Raw genomic sequence first — 15,115 nt, forward strand, 5'->3', positions numbered from 1 at the left:
CATCATGGTGGGGGTGGCTAGAGGACACCAAGTGTAAGTTGGGAGTTGGAGGGGGTCTCGGGACTGAGTTTGCAACCCAAAGCTTTCTGTAGCCTTGAATAGTCGACATCTCAAAGCAAACTGCTTCACAGAAACAGCACGTGTTGTGGGTGAAGGGAGAGGGCAGGGGAGGTGAGGAGGCCATCTGGGGAGTGTGGGGAGCTGGCACAGAGGAGGGGGGTACTTGGTGAGGGCATGGGGGGCAGGAAAGCATGCTTTTCTTTTTTGCCCCTTTTTCCTATATTCACAGCTGTATTCTGGGCTATAGACTACGGGTAGCTGCAGGTAAGAGTAGTTCTGTGCATGCGGTAACAGTTTAAAAAACAAAAATAAAGATATTTTGACAGCTATAGTGACGTTGGGGGTGAAAAATCACTAGCCATAGCCTCCAGGCCTCCCTCCATAGAGTAACCAGGACAGACGCGGTTTAGCTTCAAAGTGAGGAACGGGCCAACCTCCTCAGGCCATGTTGCTCGATTAATGAGCCAATGTTACAAGACCACTTAGAGAAATGGGCCAACCCTTACCTTGCTTTAAAGCTAAGAAGGGTTGTTCCCGCTTTGAACCTGAGCAGGGTCAGTCCCAGTTACTGCATGGATGGCCTACCAAATTGACATCTGAATTGTTTTGTGCTTTTTTTTTTTTTTAAATCATGCTACTGTCAGTCCTTGAAAGTTTTGCAATCAGAGACAATGTTTTTCCTTTTGGTGAATTGCATTCTGGAATTTGTAGTATCCCAGTCAATAATTTAAAGAAAATCGATATTTTTACAGTAACAGTGGGTTTCCCATCCCTGCAGCAACTGGGACGAATCATGCTTAGCTTCAAAGAGGAAATGGGTCAGCCCCGTAAGGACATGTTGCCTAATAAATGAGTCCACCTTACAAGACCACTTCGAGAAACATGGCCTAATGGGGCTGGATCCTTCCTCGCTTTCAAACTAAGAAGGGTGAGTCCCGGTCAATGTATGGATGGGGGACGGTCCACAGTCCCGAATGCTGTGTGTTTTCTTAGGTTTTAAAAATCTTATAACACGACATCCGCATACTTTTTTTTAATCCGTGCTTGTGTGTGTCCTTGAAAGGGTTCCATACCAAGACAATTTTTTTGCTTTTTGCTGAATTGCATTTTGGTATTTGTAGTCTCAAAGTCAAGATTGGGGGAATAATGCCACAATTGTACACTTTTTGCACAGTTCGATAAGGATTTATATATTTGAGCGACACCATAGTATGTGTACTTTTCAAGTTAACATTATATAGTACAGTATTGTTGAAAACCATATATGGGGGTGAGGAGGGGAAATGATGAGGGAAAGTAAGTCATGATTATTTGCCCACGATGTGGCAAGAGAGTTTGCAATCCTGGAACCGGTGCCGTTATTTTCCCCTGATTGTGGGTGCTTTTTAGGGGACCAGTAAAGGGCACATGTAGGTGGACAGCGTAACTTTTTTCCAGAGGGCGGCCGCACGCCCATGTTTTTTTTTTTTTGAGGTTGGCAAGCTTTCAAGTATTTGGCTACCAGGATTTTATTCAGGTTGCCATGTTCCCAGTGCAGATGCTTATCCACAAGACCACAAGCACTTTTTTTGCACTGGGATTTTGTTTACCAGGGAATATTAAAGAGATTGCTGGGTTTAAAAGGTGAGCACCTTTTACACTTTGTGAACATATTTATTGGAACATTTCCTCTCAGGTAATTTTTCTGGCCATTACTTTTTTAAAATGTCCAATGCTATTTTGTCTTGCACACTTTCTTATAAGGGGAAGGTCAAATGAACTACATTTGTATATTTAACTTTAAGATATATGTTCACTTACTATGCGTATATTCATGGATGCCAGCATTTGATTTTCGCTATGGGTGCAGAAAGTACCTGGGCATGTGCTATTCTTGCAACCGGTCATTTTTTCCCCGTTTCCGTGCTGCTTAAATGTGGTTAGTTGGGGGTCGTGCGATATATCACAACAGTCACCAGGAGAGCAGCCATAAAACAAGGGGCTTGGTGCACGCTGCTTAACCAAAGTGTGTGGTCAATGGCAAATGTATTTTTTTTATTAGAAAAAATTCTTATACCATCGCGCCACATGCCCGTAGGCCTCAGGGGGTGCACTTAATCAACAAAACAAACGAGGGGACAAAGAGAGCGAAGAACGCTGTGAGAAGAGAAACCAGTGGCAGAAACTCATGGTCAATGCGGGAAATACTCATAGTAGAGGGAAGATCTAATCAGGTGGCAGGTTGAAGAGAAACATTTTTAGCTCCTTCTTAAACCTAGACGGCGTCTCAGAAGCTCGAAGGTTGAGAGGTAGCAAATTCCAGAGGTTGGTTCCTCGAGTATTGAAACGGCGCCCACCAGCCTTCACCAACCTAAATGTGGGTTGAGCCAGTTTAAGAAGGTGTTGGGATCTAAGAGAGCAGGTAGAGACATATGGTTGAAGACGCACTAAGATACTCGGGCGCCGTGAACGTCATACATTTGTGTGTTAAGGTTAGAATTTTGTGTCCGATTCTAAGTATAACTGGCAACCAGTGTAAGGCCTACCTGGCCGCGGTAATGTGGGTACGTGTGGCCAGACCAGTGACTGCCCGCACTGCCCCATTCTGTGTGACCTGTAGGACGTTTATTATAGAGTGCGCGCAGCCACAGCTAGATCTGGCACAAGAGTAAGGAAAGGTCGGATGTTACACAGAAGCTTATTAATCATACCACAAGAGGATCTAATAAGGGCCATATGATGATTCATGGACAATTCAGCATCCAAGACCACACTGAGGGTCTTAACCCTCTTGACCACTGGAATCGACATGCCCAGGATTAAGAAATTCTTATACTCTGCGCGGAACGACTTCAGCTGAGAGCTGCAGGCGACAATTAGAAGCTCCGTTTTGCTTGCATTCTGGGCCAAGGAATTGGCCGCTATCCAAAGATGAATGGACTTGTAGATAGTGTGAAGATTAGCTGAGTCCTCAAGAGAGTTTTACAAATCACCAGAGTATCATCCACGTAATTTGCAACCTGGACGCCCAGGCAAGCCAATAGTTACAAAAATGGGATCATGTAGACGTTGAACAATGTAGGAGAAATACATGATCCCTAAGGGATACCACAGGTGACAGGAGTAGGTTCTGAAGAGATATCACCTATATTTACCCTTTAATTCCTAAGGCCAAAAAGAGGAGATCCAACTAGCGGCTTTAGGGGAACACCCATCCATTGACTGGAGTCTATCCTCCAAGAGAGTGGTCAACAAGATCGAACGCCGAGGATAAATCCAACAGCATAAGAACCGATAATTGCCCTTGGTCCATATTCTGTAGCCAATTTGCCTCGAGGTCGAGCATAGCTGTTTCAGTACCATAACCCCTCCTAAAGCCGGACTGGTGGGGCAACAGAATGTTATTACCCTCCACAAAGTTCTGAAATTGCAAATGTGCAACCGTGTCCAAGATTTAACATAAATGGCACGTTAGTAATAGGGCGCTAATTGTCTCGGACAAATGGGTCCAAGGACTCTTTTTGGGGGGCTGAGGGGGAGTAACCCAAGCCTCCTTGAAAACGAGTGGAACACTACCCTCTGCAAATGAACGGTTAATACACTTGGTGACCCACAAACCAAGAATCTGACAGCGCATTGCCTAAAAACATTGCGAGTTCTCAAAGCCTGCAATCTTTTATACATAACAATACCACTGTCAAAAGAGGACAAAATCAGTGTGTGATTGATGAACGTCTTTGAGCGATGGGTTGTAAGTGTTTCAAAATATAGAGTGGCCGTGCACACCCACCATGACCAAAGGCCATGGCTAGTGATCTGGTAGCATTTTAAAATGGACAGTGGACCATGACCGAAGACATTGCTAGTGGTCTGGAGACTTTCTAAAGATCTATGGAATAAAAAAGAACTGAAATTCAAGGAAAAACCTTTAGTTGCAGGGATGTGAAGGTGGGAACTAAACGCAAAAAAAAGAAAAATTCAGCTAAACCCACCTTAACTTCGTGCCCCCTGTTGCGCAGCCTATGACCACTTTGATGACATCACAGGTGACAACACTAATTACATTGTATATAACTGATTACATCAATAATGGAATTAGACATAACATTTATGGGGGGGGCGCTGTTGCGCACTGAGAAAATGGCCGCTTAAACCCAAAGCTCCCGCATCACCTTTACATCCTGCGCTTGTAGATCTGCTCATAGGCTGGCTGGTGGGCTGTAATCCGTTGTGCCGGTTGCAGTTGGGCTCATATACGGATGGTGAAAATGTGAGCCCTCCACAGTGCTGCACTGCCGAGTTCTGCCCTCGCGAAGTTTCGCCGACACGGGCGGTGTTGCCGGGCTGACGTGCGGCTCCAGGGGAGCTAACCCGACAGTTGTGGTTGCTGAGTGCTGCGGGCCCGAGCTATCACTCTCGCGCCTGATTCTGCAATCCTTCAGGGAGGACGTCGTAGGGGGCCCGGAGCTGCGCTGGATGGTCTGGCTGTGTATCGGTTCCCAGCCTCGAACCATCGCTGTGTGGCTGTCCTCTTTCCCTCGCCCTGGAGGTTCGCGGCTCCCGCCGGTGCAGGATCCTGACAACGCCGGACCCGTCGGACCAAGTAAGCTGCTGCCGGGGGTGGGAGGACGAGACACGGTGCCCCGGCTGGGTCACGAGGGCTGCTTCCTCGTGGTGCTGAATGTCCCCGGCAGACGTGGTACCCCTTCTACGCCATTTACTCCCCTGATAACCCTTCCTGGCTTAACGGCTCTAGTCGGCTATATCACGCACATGGACCGATGTGCTCACGCTCCTGACTGCTGACTTGGTGTGCTGCGGTCGGTGCACGGCTGCCGTGTTGCTGATTTCTGGAAACCCTACAGACATCCACTATCAACTGGATTTTAGCAACTGGGAGTGTTTCTGGATTCGTTCGTTCATTTGGTGAGGCGGCATCTGGTACTGGGCTCCAGGGTATCACTCGAGACCTCCTGATCTGGGGTTGCGAGCCTCCTAATCTCTACCTGCCCCCTTGGACCTACAGTCGCTTTGTCGGATGGACTGAAATGCACCCTGTGTTTTGCCAAGTGTAGATCCGTTTTGGCCGGGACGATGACTCACCCCCGAACTGCTATTGCTACGCGGCCATTCTGGTTTCGCTCTGACGTCTGTGCCGGACCTCTGGGTGCCATTATACTGGTTGTGTTGCTGGGTACACTGGACATCATATGTGGGAGGCTACAGTCCATCCTGATCTCACAGTCCTGCGGAGGCAGCTTGCCTCGCTTAGTTGAGATCCCCTTGTGCCCGCGCCCGGGAGTTGGGGCCTCGACCCCACGGAGATCCTGTGACAGATCCACTATACGCAAAAGATTCGATATAAACATGGGAGAGCCGAGCAAATCAAACAGAGCCTCCAAGACCCCTGGTGGCAAGAAGAAAGGCCCTATGGACACATTCACCAACGCGGCTAGCCACGGTGTGACGGTGAGCACGCAGCCGGACGAGGGAGAACAGGGCGAACAGGATGTGTTGGACAGGGAGGATAAACTGGCCACGCTAGTTCAGAACGGATTCCTGGCGGTGAATAGCAAGCTGGATGAGATAGTTGCCACCATCGGCTACTTGAGGGCCAGAATCGATAAGGAAAGTGCACGTGTCACTGAGGCTGAAGGCAGGATAAGCGTGAATGAAGATACTATTGGGCACCACAGCCGACATATATCCTACATCAAAGACACGATGAGCAAACTGCAAAGTAAGTGTGAGGACCTTCAATCCAGGTCCAGAAGAAACAATGTCCGCGTGAGGGTTAAAATTTTGTCATGGAATGTAAGGGGACTGAATAATCGTTTGAAGGCCAAGAAGGTGGGAAATTACATTGTCAGGCACGGTGCCCAAATTGTTATGCTTCAGGAAACGCATACTGTTGGTACCGATAATGAGTGCATAATGCCTGGTTGGGGCAAGTCCAGGTTCTGTACTAACTACTCATCCCAGTCCAGGGGTGTCGCTACGCTCATACACCCGAATCTTGGGACTCCAGCTTGATGGCCATAAACTAGACCCCCACGGTAGGTATGTTCTTGTTTGGGGCTTGATTGCAGGACAGCGGATGTTGCTGGTCAACACATATGGGACGAACATTGATGACCCTGCCTTTTATGCAGAGGAATACCAATTGATCGCTGCTTTCGATATCCCCACTATAGTTTGGGGAGGAGAGTTCAATATTGCTATGGACCCTGTACTTGATAGATCCAGCACAATTATTAGAGCTCCAAGTAGGGCTGTTCTCACTGTTCGAAGTGTCCTTTCTCAGCTCTTCCTCGAAGATGCCTGGCGAGTGCTGCACCCGAATGCGAGGGGTTACACGTACTATTCGTCGGTACATGATTCCGAGTCCCGAATCGATTATTGGTTTGTCTCCCTTGCTGTGATTGCTGTAACGAAATCATGTGAAATACTGTCCCGCACACTGTCTGACCACTCCCCGATAACATTTGAGGTCACATTTCACAATTGCCCTAAACCCCCTAGAAGGTGGAGGATGCCCGAGGGGTTACTGAGGGACCCCGGGGTGGTGGAGGGGTTGCACACTGAAATCACGGAGTTCCTTGAAATTAACATCGACTCAGTCGATAGATGTTCCACGGTATGGGAATCCTTCAAGGGCTGGGTCAGAGGCACGTTGTCTAAATCTGTAGGTCTTCTAAAAGGAGTCAGGGCTGAACTGTCCCAAACTGAAGGCGAACTGAAAATATTGGAGGACGCTTATGCGCACACACTTGATAAGGCCATATTAACCGGACATACAGCAACATCTCGGGGAATTCGGCAATCTAGCCTCTAGGGAAGTGCAGTACATGGCGGCCCCGATCCGAGCCCGTAGGTATGGCGAGGGCAACAAGGCAGGAAAGACACTATCCAATCTACTGAAACAGAACAGACACCCTAATCGAATGACTAGCATACAGACGCCCAGCGGCGCGGTTTTACTGAATGAGAACGAGATACATGCTGAGTTTGCTGGGTTTTACGAACGATTGTACAGTAATAGAGACACTAAATCAGCTACGGAGATCAGGACATACCTGGAGGGACTGACTATGCCGAAACTCCATGAGGAGACCCGCCTTGCACTGGACCAACCTCTCACTACAGATGAGATTGCTGAGGCGATTAAAGACTTAACATCCAATAAAGCTCCAGGGTTAGATGGCCTGGGTGCAGAGTTCTACAAGGAGTTCAGTGCGTAGCTTGTTCCATTGTTATTGCGGGTCTGGGAGGAATCCCTCGAGTGTAACATATTGCCCCGTCCATGAGAGAGGCGTTAATAACTGTTCTCCCTAAGCCACGCCGCCCGACCCAGGATATGTCGTCCTATAGGCCGCTCTCTCTTATTAATACAGATGCCAAAATATTTGCCAAAGTACTGGCCAATAGGCTTTTACAGGCAGTCCCCACACTTGTTCACCCTGACCAGAATGGGTTTATCCCCGCTAGATCTACTGCACTTAACCTTCGTAGGCTCTTTGGCATAATGGCCCAAATTGACCCGGGCAGAAACGCGGTGGCCGTATCATTCTGTGTCTTGGGCCTACTTGCTAGCAGTACTGGGGTCATTCGGGGTAGGCCCGAACTTCATTAGGTACATGAAATTGCTTTATACGGAACCCGGGGCCCGGGTACTGACCAATCAGTCAATCTTGGATATGTTTCTATTGGGGAGGGGCACTAGGCAGGGCTGCCCATTTTCGCCCATACTGTTTGCCTCGACAATAGAACCAATGGAAATGGCGGTCAGGCTTCGACATTCCAACAGGGGCATTAACCTGAAAGGGGCCACCCAGCTAATATCCCTATACGCGGACGACATGCTCATATATCCGTGAACCGGAAAACAACCTAGCACCTATAATGTTGGAGATTCAAGATTTTACTGCACACTCTGGCTACTCCATAAACAAAGATAAGTCAGAGGTTTTCCCTCTTACACTCGCAACTGGCTGCCCCAGCTCTCTGGGCGGGCTGAAGTGGTCCGATGAGTCCATCAGATATTTGAGGATACTTGTTTCGCATGGGAAAAACAGGTTTTATACTGACAATCATGATGCCACGCTGCAGGCCTTGAAGACTAAATTGTTATTACGGGACCGCCTTCCGATATCACTACATGGTAGGATAGCAGTCCTTAAAATGATAGTTCTACCCAAATTATTGTACCTATTTGTGAACATACCGATTTGGCCGGGAAGACCCATCTTTAATAAACTTAGGTCAATGGCTACGACCTTTCTATGGCATGGGCAGGCTCCAAGAATAGGGTGGAGAAAGATAACTGAACCATACTCTTCGGGTGGCCTAGCGGCACCTGACTTTGAACTGTATTGTGTGTCCCAAACCCAATTCTCTAAATATTGGTATTCCAGGGATAGGGGCCCACCTCATGTGGATGTAGAAGAGCTCCCTACCTCCCCCACGAACATAGTCTAATTTTTGACGCACACTATAGGGATACATGCGACTTTAACCCGGTAAGCTGTACGATTGGGGCCTGTAGGGCAATATTTAAAAAACTGGGAGTGTCGACCCCGTACAATCCAGAGGTTTCCCTCTGAAACTACCCTGGTATCCCACCGACACACAATGTCAGCCTACGTTCAGCCTGGGACCCCAATGATGAGATGCGACTGGTAGATATGTTTATCGAAGGGAAGTTCGCGACCCTGCAGCCGATAACTGGGGCGTTTGGCAGGGGCCTGCTTAGGGTGCTGCAATACTATCCTATGAGATCGGCATTCCAGAAGTGCTGGGCGTCTTTCCTCGATGAACCCCCTACACACCCTTGCGTGCAGATGATAACGGCCGGAGACAGTTTGAGGGTATCCAGTCTGTATGCTATAATACAAGCGCACTCACCCACGGCTAATTTGAACAAAGACAAATGGGAAAAGGATCTCCAGATCCCTATAGACGATAAGACTTGGGACAGGTACTGCTCTCTCATCAAGAAGGTTTCCCTGAACGCTGGGTTACGCTTAATCCAGTTTAAAATTCTCAACACTATTACTATTACACTATACCCCGGCCAAAATAGCCACGTTTGTTTCAGATAGTCCGGGTAAATGCCCCAAATGCAAAGCGGATTACGCAGGCTCGTTCCACATGTACTGGAGCTGCCCGGCGGTGGCTGGGTTCTGGAGGGAGGTGGCAGATATACTTGAAGAAATAACACAAATCCCCCCCGATATTAACCCCATAGAAATATTTATTCGGAGATATAGGAAAGTGCTCTGAAAATATCAGAAGGCTGTTCAATGTCACGTGTGCAGTGGCCAAAAAATGTATTCTACAACAATGGAAAAATCCGGCGCCACCCACTGTGAAGCAGTTCCTCCCGGGAACTGGTTTATGTAAATGAGTCTGAAGAACAGTTTGTCCTCACCCGCCCATCGGTGAGCAGGCCTAAGGATATTTGGGGACCCCTCAGAATGTTTGTGTGATAGGATTTCTGATGACGATGGAGATGTGTAGACTCACCACCTCGGGAAGGTGTATGATATATGTACTGATTTTTTACCTTGTCACGTTGATTTCAATCTGCACGATGAAGCTGTAACTGTGTTTTGTGTTTTCTGGACATTAATAAAAAAAGATTAAAAAAAAAAAAAAGACATGACATTTATGTTAGGTCATGAAAAGTTTGATTATCTCAATAAAAATGTAGGCTGTATACTTGGCCATGACAAAGGCTGGAGATGCTGGCCAGCACCAAAGGCCATAACCTGGGGTCGGTTAGTGTTAGAAAATACCAATGTGCATGGTTATAAGCCATGCCTAGTAGCCCATCACGGTTTAAAAATATACAGTGGGCAACGTTGAAAGCTGTAGTCAGTGGTCGTAGCTACAGGCCATAGCTAGTTCCCATTAATATATTAGAACATACAGTCTGCACAGCCAAAGACCGTGGCGACTGGCTACTATTATGTTGGAAGATCATGGCTATTGGCTGGCTATTGTATATAATATACAGTGGGCATGGCTGGAGTGTTGTACAATACACTGTGGGCACGCGCAGAAGGCCATTGCTTACTGCATTTTATTATTTTAAAATATACAATGGACATGGCCAACAAACGTACAAACTGCTCAAGGTCGAAGGAATGGCATGTCGCCCATTCATATGTTAGAATATATGGTGGGCACAGCCATAGATTGCCGCCACTGTCCAGTATTGTGCTAAAGTCCATGGCTAGTGCCTGATCAGTGTATATAATATACAGTGGACATGGGTGACAGCTGTATCCACTGGTAAAGGCCAAAAGCTATGGTTGGTAGCCTGTTAGTGTTTTAAAATATTCAGTTCACATGGGTGAAGGTTGTGACCACCGTCCATAGGTGAAGGCCATGATTAGTAACCATTCATGAGTTAAAATATATTGGTCCATGCACACTGACCACGGCTGAAGGCCATACTTAATGGAAGTTACTGTTGTAATGTAATTAGTGATGTCAGAGAGGTGATCTGTGATGTCATCATTATAGCTAGGAGGGATTGTAATACCTCAAGAATTAATGAAACAACATGCAGGAATGATGTATGTTGAAAGTTTTTCATAGTGGTAGGGCACTTTGTTAGAATCATTGTGGTCATAGGCAGTGCAACATGGGGTGCGTAGATAAGGAGGCTTTAGCTGAATTTCAGGGATTTTGTTGTGTTAAGTTCTCGCTTAAAGTCCTTGTAACTACCTTTTTGTCTTTAAAAAATAAAATATATATATAATTTTTCATAAACAAACTGTTCTAGGACGACACCACAAAGTGTACCTTGTGCAACAGCACTCATCTAACAGTAACATCACTAAAATCCAACAATAGGAAGCAAACTATAATTTCAATACAACCAGTTAGAGAAACCATTTTTTCAGGAAAGAGTTCCACTGACTGTTTGAAAATAATTTCTTCAAAAGCACGTAGAGAAAAATATGTAAGGTCACTTGATGAAACTGGTTATGTCTCCAACTACCTTCAAACATGACACTGTGGAAGACTCAAAGTCTGATCAATGCAGAGCCAATGACATGCTCTGCGTCCTTGAGCACTTTGCACAGAAGCACACGCCTAGAGTTTGGTTAAGTAAAATAAATACATTTTAAAAAAGAAACCATTTATAGAAGCCACCAGTTGTTTCAAAGGCTGAGCCATCACTCTCCCACCAAAAAAGGGGGCAAAAGTTCCTTCCTCTATTTATCTGGAGGAATGGCACCTCTCAATGAAAGGAAACAGCAATTTGCCCCAAGGCAGAGTGAAGGAAGGGTGTGAGACGGTGAAGTCCCTTGCTTTTGAAAACCCTGGGCCTTGGCCTGCAAAGGAGCAGCCATTTACATGATATATGATATGATAGGTTATTTATAATGTGCTTAATACCCAGAGGTTTCTAATCGCGGACCCGGGGATCGAACCTGTGTTGCTCCGCGTCATCTTGCTTCCAAGGCGAGCATGTAGCCCCTGGGCTATCCTCCCAAGACAAAGTTGAAATCAGTCAACCTCAAGAGCCGCAGAAGACTTCAAACATAGAAAAGTGGGGCCTGGAGAAGAGCAAGAGGAGAAAGGAGGGAAGGGGTGCAGGGAGGGGAAGGGGGTACGGGGAAGAGGGGAGGGCATGCATTTGTCTGACACTACCTTTGCGCTGCCATTTCTGCTGGGTTGCATAATTGTTTGGGGTGCCTACCGATGACATGTTTGCTTTCTGCATGCACTGGGCTATGTTATCTTTGCCCTATCTGGCATATACGAGATACTGATGACCAGGGTGGGTAAGGAGGTGCTGCAACTGAGACATGATTGGGAGGAGGAGGTGGGAGAACCCTTGCTAGACTGACAATGGGACGGAGTTCAAAGGTACCACAAGAAGGTGTCCCGCAACGCTCCAGCAGATAAGCTATATGTCATCCATAGGGCATATATGACCCCCAGTAGGATGGCCAGGTTTGGGAACCCAGTGATACAAAAGTGCCCACGGTGTGGGGAGGCGGAGGCTGGGCTGATACATATGTTCTGGGCTTGCCCGGAGGTGGATAGATTCTGGACAGAGATTAAGCTTCGCTTAGCAGAGCAGGGGATTGTATTGGAGGTGGAGTCAGTATGGGCATGTATGCTGGGGGTGTTCGCCAGACCACGCAACCTGAAGCACATTAGTAAAATGAAAGACCTGGCCTAAATCCTGGCCAAACGAAGAATTGCAATGTGCTGGAAGGCTGCCCAGCGACCCAGAATAGAGGTGTGGTGGGCAGACCTCCTGAAATGGGCAAATGCAGAAACAACAGTTTGGTATGAAGCAATCAGCAGAGGAGGGGAGGAAGAAGTGGGACCCCTGACAGAATGGAGGCAACTGGTGACCACAATGGCAGGTACCCCCCAGGAGGGCCTCAGTGAGGATAATACTAAGGAGGCGAGTGAGTAAAATGAGATACGGTGGCGGGCGGCACAGAAATAGGGGCTCGAGTTAAAGGGGTGGGGGGGGCACCGCAATGTTTGATGTATGAACATAATGTAGCAGACTTGCATGCAAATGTCCTCAAAGTTGTAATGTTTGGTGTGTTTGTAATAAAATAAATAAAATTAAAAAAATAAAAATGTTATCTTTGCCCTGCCCTGTTTTGAAGTGCTACACTCAGTTAGGTTTTTTTATGCTACATTGTGCAATGCTGTACCATGTCATGTTTTAAGCTGTAGAAACAAGTTGTGTAATGTTTTGTTCTGCTGTGATCAATGCGTTCTTTTCACAAAGCTAAATGCACATTAACTAAAATCTGCCTGGGTGCTACTGTGCATACTCATTCACTCCTTTCGGGAGCAGGGGGCAAAACATTTCAGTTTCCTTTTATAATACTATACTATTACAATGTTTTACTTTAATTGACTAATTTTCAAGTGCCTTTGAAGAAACTAAGACAGCAGGTAGCAAGCCCCTAAACAGCACCAAAGAAATAACTAGAAGGGTAGACATAAAACTAATCTGTTAACTAGATCATAAACTCCTGTGTTGGCCCAACATTCGCAAGATGCCCTCATGCAGGACCCAGTAACTGCAGACCAGGGTGAGAAGGATAGTCAAAGGCAGAATTATGTAAAAGAAACCTTATTTCGCCAAAAAGTACACAGCCAGATAAGCACTACAAAGTGGTCTAGCACAAACATTGTAAAGGATGTAGGTGTATAGAGTCATCAGGGTCCCAATCCTAAATCCTTGTAACATAACATCTTCAATGATATCACACTAGTTTCCAAAGATACAAAATGTTGCAATTGGCACAAAGTGTATACGGGGGTGGTCGGTCAAAAAACCGAAAACAAAATATCCAATCACCAAAATCCCGAATCCAAAATCTCGAAAAACAAAAATCTCGAATTATTTATTTATTTATTTATTTATTTATATGTATTTGTGGGTTCAGGTAAGTATAAAAAAAGGGTAAAATTAAAAAAAAGAAAAAGGGGGGTTGGGGGGGAACCCCCCCATTTCGCAATAAAAACGTATTAAAAAAAAAAATTCGAGATTTTGGTTTTCGATATTTTGGATTCAAGATTTTTGTTTTCGATATTTTGTAATTCGGTTTTTTCACTATAAACCGTATACGGGACCAGCTTGTGTTTGAAAAATAATGCATGCACACTGCAAGGCATAAAATAAGCAGTGTCACATAGTAATTTGCTATGCAATTCTGTAGGTTTGCTAATTAAATTGGCACTTGTGTAGCAAACCTAGCTATTTAAGTTACCCTGTTCAATGAAAGCACAGATCGCCCTGCATTCCTCTTGCCTTCAAGGCTCCCCCACCTTCTTTTCTCGGTTCACTGCAAGTTCAAAAGGGCTAATGGTGAGAGAGTGCAGCAGTCTCCCTCACCCTTATGTGCCAAAGGCCTGTGAGGGTATGCAACCAAGATTTTCTTTTTCAAATATTTGCAAACCAGAAGTAAACAGATGATACCTTTATTAAGCTAACCATATCCTGTCTGCCAAATATAAGTATGTGTTAACTTTATTTCTTTTTAAATGCAGTCATTCAATTCCATTTCTAAAAATGTAATTTGTTACACAATGCATGATTACAGTATTGCTATTGTAAAACACTGCATAGTCTCCAGGCTTTACAGTAAAGTGTAGCGAAGAGAGGGTCTCAGGAATGCCCTTCCTCGTACCCATGAACATGACGGGCCGGAGTAGAGTACACTCGAAATCACTCATTTTTCGGACAATCCCCCAGTGCACCACTGCTCACATATATCCAGAGAGATATCCTCCCCCTCAGACAGCCATTCCAACCATAACCAGTGCATATGCTGCAGGATCCAGGGAATCAGACAGATCACAGACGGTAAGTAAAAAAATAAAAAACACTGTGCTGACGTCACTAGTGACGCCACGAAATAGCAGCATTAGTCACAAAGAATGCTCGCAGCCCTGCACCGCATTACACAAACACACTTGCATACACGAAGAACACGCTTACACAGTTCTGTAGATAGAGGACAGATACATATACATACTGTCAAAGCTTTCATTATTTTTCTCATTAGCCAAATACTGTAACGTAGAAACTCAAGGCAACAAGAGAATCTGAGCAAGCTTGCAGACGCTTATGGCAATTAACACTATGGGACTTCAGGAGTATATATGGAGCCTGGTAGGACCACCTATGACTAATCTGTAGAATACATAGCACAGCACGAGCATGTAGAAATCACATAAGTGCAGCCCGAGTTCACAGCCGATGTCAGAGATAAACAGCCACATTCCAAACTTCAGACAAGGGATCAGCTGCAAAAAAACAGAATAAATCCTCATAAATGCAGACCCAAAGAGCTCAATTTTGTGGTGCACAACCATATGATGCGGCCGAACTAGACAATGGGCTTTCACCCCTGGTGGGAGGACGAGCTGGTCTCAGCAACCCAGATGGTAAGTGAAACAAATGTTGCAACAGGGAGTGCACTCTCATTAAACAAAGGTGGTCTACTACCAGATACAATTAAGACACAGTAATTTCACATAACATTGAAGAGGTGCACAGAGGACTGATAAACTGGGT

General features: G+C 45.9%; 1 protein-coding gene across 4 annotated transcripts in view; it reads right to left on the bottom strand.

Annotated features, from left to right (window-relative positions):
• Window positions 1–15,115, bottom strand: part of WDR44 (WD repeat domain 44) — a 1,281,409-nt gene that overhangs the window by 672,573 nt on the left and 593,721 nt on the right. The gene's annotated exons all lie outside the window — the stretch shown is intronic.

This window comes from Ambystoma mexicanum, chromosome 5p (genome assembly GCF_040938575.1).
Source record: "Ambystoma mexicanum isolate Mex_15411 chromosome 5p, UKY_AmexF1_1, whole genome shotgun sequence".
NCBI lineage: Eukaryota > Metazoa > Chordata > Amphibia > Caudata > Ambystomatidae > Ambystoma > Ambystoma mexicanum.